Raw genomic sequence first — 5,356 nt, 5'->3', positions numbered from 1 at the left:
TCCTATGCAAATTTAAAAATAATAATAATAAATAAATATCAATCAATCTTTTAAAAGTTTTAAACAAATTCTAAGAGAGTAGAAAGACAAGATAGTAAACAGAAAAGTAAAGGTTAATTATACAGAAAAAATACTACAGAAAAGAATAACAAAGTTAAAAGTAATTTCTTTTTTATTTTTTTCTTTCTTTTTCTTTTTTTTTTTTCAGTTTTACTATAGGGCACATGCACTCACCAGAGAAAGACAGACAGAGGGGAAAAGTTAGACATCATCCCCAATAGGGGATGGTCATGCCCAAATCCCTTTTCCTCCATTCTCCTCTTGGGATTTTGGGCATGTATGCACACAAATCTGATGTGTTTTTCAAGGTCTGGGACTTGAACCACATAGTCAGCCATGTGGAATCCAACCTTCTTAACCATCACACCACTGCCTGGCCCAGAAATAATTTCTTTGAAAAATTAATACTGACAAACTTCTCACAGGGTTAAAACAAACAAAAGATTCAGTGTAAATAAGCAACAGAATTAATAATAAAGAGGCATTATTACAAATCAGATATAAGAGTATAATAGGATAACTCTGCTCTAATTTTATTTTTTTAATTGCCAGAGTGTGTGTATACTCACCAGAGACAGAAAAACAGAGAGAGAGAGAGGAAGAAGGCAACCCCCCAAAGAGATGCAGTCACGCCACAATCCCTTTTCCTTCGTATCTCCATCCTGCTAGTATTTGGGGTGTGCAGTATGCAGGTACATGAGATTGGGATGTTTTCAAGCTACCAAGGCCAGCATTCAAACTGTGGTTGGCTATGTGGAATCCAGCTCCCTTAACCACTAAGTTTTGGTGCCAGCCCTGCACTAATAACTTTGAAAGCAGGTACAATGAATAAATTCTTTAAAAAAAAAAAAAGTATTCATTTAATTTTATCTATTATTATTTAAAATTAGCTATAGGGCACATGTGCTCACCAGAGAGAGACAGTAAGAGAGAGAGAAAGAGAGAGGGAGAGTGAGAAAGCAAGCTACCAGGTCCAGGACTCGAATCATCACCAGCCATGTGGGAGTTCAGCATCCCAACTGCCACACCACCTGCTGGCCCTGTAAATTCTTATGAAATACAGTTCATCAAAATAGGCTCAATAAGAAACAGGGTATCTGGGACCAGCAGTTGGCGTAATGGCTATGTTGCTGGACTCCCATGTAGTCGACTGCCATTTGAGTCCCCGATCTGGTAGCTTAAATTCACTCTGGGTGCATGTACATGCATGTCCAAGATCTCGAGAGGAAAATCGAGGAGAAGGGATTGTGGCATGGCCATTCCCCCGGGAAGTGATTTCTGGCTTTCTGTCTCTCTCTCTCTGTCTTTCTGGCGAGCACACAAAAAAAAAAAAGAGAGAGAGAATCCATTAACCCGGGACCAGCAGCTGAAGTAATGGCTATGCTGCTGGACTCCCATATAGCAGACTGCTGTTTGAGTCCCAACCTGGTAGCTTGCTTTCTCACTTTCCCTCTCTCTTTCTCTTTCTCTTTCTCTGTGTGTGTGTGTATGTGTGAGTGTCTCCATTCACTGCACATGCACCCTACAGCAAAAACCTCTCCAAAATAAAATAAAATTTTAAAATAAAAGAAACAGAATATCCAAAGGAAAAGAAAAAAACAATAGAAAATCTAGACAATCCTATAACCATTAAAGATATTAAATATTGGAATATTTGCTGACAATAACATGTTTGTTGATGTGCTTGATTGAGACAATATACAGTGTACTCTGGATGGAAAATCTCATTTTGTATGCCGTAATGATATACAGTGAATGAATGTAAACAAATAAATTGAAATAAAAAAAGATATTAAATATTGAAAGTTAAACTTCACTGAAAAAAAAGAGAAAGTCTGATAGTTTTATGGAGTTTATAATAGATAAGTCTACCAAATATTCAAGCAACAAATCATTCCCATCTTAAGCAAACTCTTCAAGGAAACAGAAAAAAAGGTACTTCCCAATTTATTTTACAACACTTATACTAGTATAAGAAAGAAAAACAGGGGCCAGCAGGTGGTGTGGTGGATAAGGGCGCTGGATTCCCACATGGCCAACCATGGATCCAGTCCTGGATCTGGTGGCTTGCTTTCTCACTTTCTTTCTCTCTCTCTCTCTCCTCTCTCTCTCTCATCAAATAAAGAAAAAAATAACAATAACAAATGGAAATAAATAAATAATTCTTTTTAAAAAAAAAAGAAAGAAAGGAATACAACAGGCAAATCTCACTAATGCATGCCCCAAATCCTGACAGGATGAAGAAATTGAGAAGGAACTGCAGTGTGACCATGCCCCATTGGGGGGTGCTTTATCCCTCTCCTCTCTCTTTCTCTCTTGGCAATTACACTTACCCTCTAACAAAAGAAGATAAAGAAACAAAACAAAATTAATTACAGCTTAACAAGTTTGCTAGATGCAAAATACATTTAAAAGGTCAACTGCATGTTATTCTAACAGTAACTATCACTTGAAAAATGTTATAAAAAATACTATTTGCAGTAGCAATAAAATGAGAACTAAACCTAGAAACAAATCTCAAAAGTCTTTGTGATGAAAATTGCACAATTCTATCAAAAAGACATCAATGATCAAAATAAATAAAGAGATATATCACATTTTTAGATAAGAAGACTTAAAATTATAAAATCCTCCCCAAATTGGGGAGAGAGACAGAAAGCAAGAAATCACCCCCCCAGGGGGGATGGCCACGCCACAATCTCTTCTCCTCTATTCTCCTCTTGGGATCTTGGGCATGCACACACACGCACCCGGCGTGAGTTTAAGCCATCAGGTCCGAAACTCAAACTGTGGTTGACTACATGGGAGTTCAGTAACATAGCCATTATGCTAACTGCTGGTACCCCCACTGATTCTTAATCATATGGAAAAACAAACAGCAAGAACAGATAAGAGATTCCTAGATTTGGTTAAGCCCATGTGTTTTGGCAAAGGGATAAATGAAGGACGGAATGGTGTCCCAGAAACAGATCCACTTGTGTATGGGAACCATATGAAGGAAAGGTTGAATTTCTCAACAAATGGTAAGGGAACAGTGGTTATCTATTTGGTGGGGAAACTAAAGTTAGACTCCTACAAGGGAGAAGAATGCATCAAAGCAGAGGGCTGTGAGCCATGCTGAGAACCGCTGAAGGATGCAGGACAGGAGAACAGAGCAGCGCTGGGGTGGCAGAACCATAGCTAGAGACGACCTTCCAGAGAGCAGTTTTAGTTGTGTGGTAGGGATGGAAGCTGGCCTGGCATGGGTTACAAAAACTAGAAGGAAGGAAGGAAATGGGGAGTGTGGCAACTCTGGAGAAATTCTGCTTTGAAGGGGAGCAGAGAAATGGGTGGGGAAGTAGGATCAAGAAAGGGCTTCTGGGCTAGCCCACGTGCTTGAAGTGGTTGGATCCCAGATGGCCAACTGTTCAAGTCCCAGAAGTGACAGATTGAAAAATACCTCAGGCGCATGTGTGTGCATGCCCCAAATCCCAAGAGGAGAATGGAGAAGGAGTTGCAGCGTGGCCATCCTCCCTTGAGGGTATTTTCTGACTTTGTCTCTCTCTCACTGTCTCTGTCTTTCTCAGGCAAGCACACATGCCCTATGGCAAGAATTTTTTTAAAAAGAGAGAGTTTCTTTGGGACTAGACAGTGGTACCACTGTAAAATATGACACTCTACCAGGGTGACCCAGATGGGAAGGTGCAGGTTTTGTGTCTGGAGACCTCCCTGAGTGAACCAGGCACGTGTGCCCATCACATAGGGCTGCCCGAAGCTAGGGTGGGTCGTGCTGCCAATACCGTCAAGGGGCTGTCTGTTTCTCTGTCTCTCTTTGTCTTTATTACACATGGAAAAAAATAATAAGCTAAAAATAAAAACAAACAAACAAAAACTACTCTGTTGCAAATAAAAAAAAGGGAGAGAGAGAAAAAAAAAGTTGCTCTCAGGTGAGATTCTCCATAACAACACAGGAGTGACCAGTGATAGATGGAGTAAAATGCTTTCAGGGGTGAGGAAGAAGGGGATCTGGAGCACAGGTGGAGGCCGCCAAGGGCAGTGAACAGAGATAATTCTGCCACTGTCACAGATTGGGAGGCAGCGAGGACAAGCCCAGGTATAGACAAACAGGGATTTGGAGGTGGGGCTATGAGGAGGCGTTCTGCATGACAAGGTCTGTCTCTGTAGTGAAGTTCAAGGCCGGGTTCATGGATGACAGTAATACTAATGGAGGGAGGTTTAAAGAACAAGCAGGAGCCTTATTCGCTAGCCGTGGAATTGCTGGGGGCCATGCAAAGTGCTCATTTGAGGTTTGTGGCCGTGAATTTACAGCGAAAATATGGTCTTGGTTGTGCGGCTTCTCTCTAGCCCCGTTCAATGGTTCCTGAGCTGGTGGAGAGCTCAGGACTATTGTGCTGAGTGATAGGAACAGAGGATGGGAGGGGCCAGGAAACTGAGTGCTTGCAGGGGCAAGATTAAAAACGATGGCTCTAACCTAGGTAAGGAGAGAAGGCAAGAGGGGAGATGAAGGATGGTGCAAAGGGCCCAGTTCAACAGACTGGACAGTGCCTGGAGGCTGGGGACTGCAGAGTAACGGAGCTGAAAGAGTCACAGGCAGAGGTCAGAGAGCCGGTTGTTTGCAGGGCAGTTCCGACCTCTGATGTGGCCTTAGGCAGTGGCTGCACATGAGGTGCTGCAGGTGAGGATGGCAAAGAACAGAAAGGCCAGACGGTGGACCTAGCTGTCCACGTGGATCTAGAAGCCCAGGGAAAGGTGACAGAAGGTGAGGACAGTGGGCCAGGAGGGAGGGTTTAGGAGATGAGGAGGAGAAACAGGAAGAAGGTCTTCTCCCAGTGATTAGCACGCTGGGCTCAGGTTCTAGGATGGTGAGCCAAGAGCACCTCTTTGGAATTTACAAGGACATTTATTACAATATTTTACTCCCTAAAGGAAATTCAAGAGACCAGCATGGCTATACCCGAAAGGTGAGGGAACAGGCTCAGCAAGGTGACTTGTCTTACCTAACGCCCCCAAGCCAGCAAGCAGGCAGGCCCAGCTCTAGGCACCCTGGGGCCCTGAGCTCAGTTCACCTGGGTAGTTGCGGCAGCCCCCTGCGGTGCTCCCCCGCCGCCAAGTGCCCTCGTAGAGCGTGGTGTTCCAATTGCGGATGGTCCGGCTCTTGAGTGCATCAGGGGTGAGGTTGCAGATCTCCAGGCGAGTGAACTCACGCATGAAATCTCGGAAGGACATCCTGGGGTTCGAAGTGCAGTGGTGAGCCTCAGCCCCCAGTCAAGCCACAGAGGGATGCAGCACGGACTGG

The 5,356-nt window shown here is 43.5% G+C and overlaps 1 protein-coding gene across 1 annotated transcript in view; it reads right to left on the bottom strand.

Moving 5' to 3' along the window:
• The window catches only part of CAPN1 (calpain 1), a 39,337-nt gene that overhangs the window by 22,565 nt on the left and 11,416 nt on the right, over window positions 1-5,356 (bottom strand). The window lies entirely within an intron of this gene.

The sequence above is a fragment of the Tupaia chinensis genome, unplaced genomic scaffold (assembly GCF_000334495.1).
Source record: "Tupaia chinensis unplaced genomic scaffold, TupChi_1.0 Scaffold000273_1, whole genome shotgun sequence".
Lineage (NCBI taxonomy): Eukaryota > Metazoa > Chordata > Mammalia > Scandentia > Tupaiidae > Tupaia > Tupaia belangeri.
Note: the sequence above shows the minus strand (reverse complement) of the source record. Positions and strands in the feature narration are given on the sequence as shown.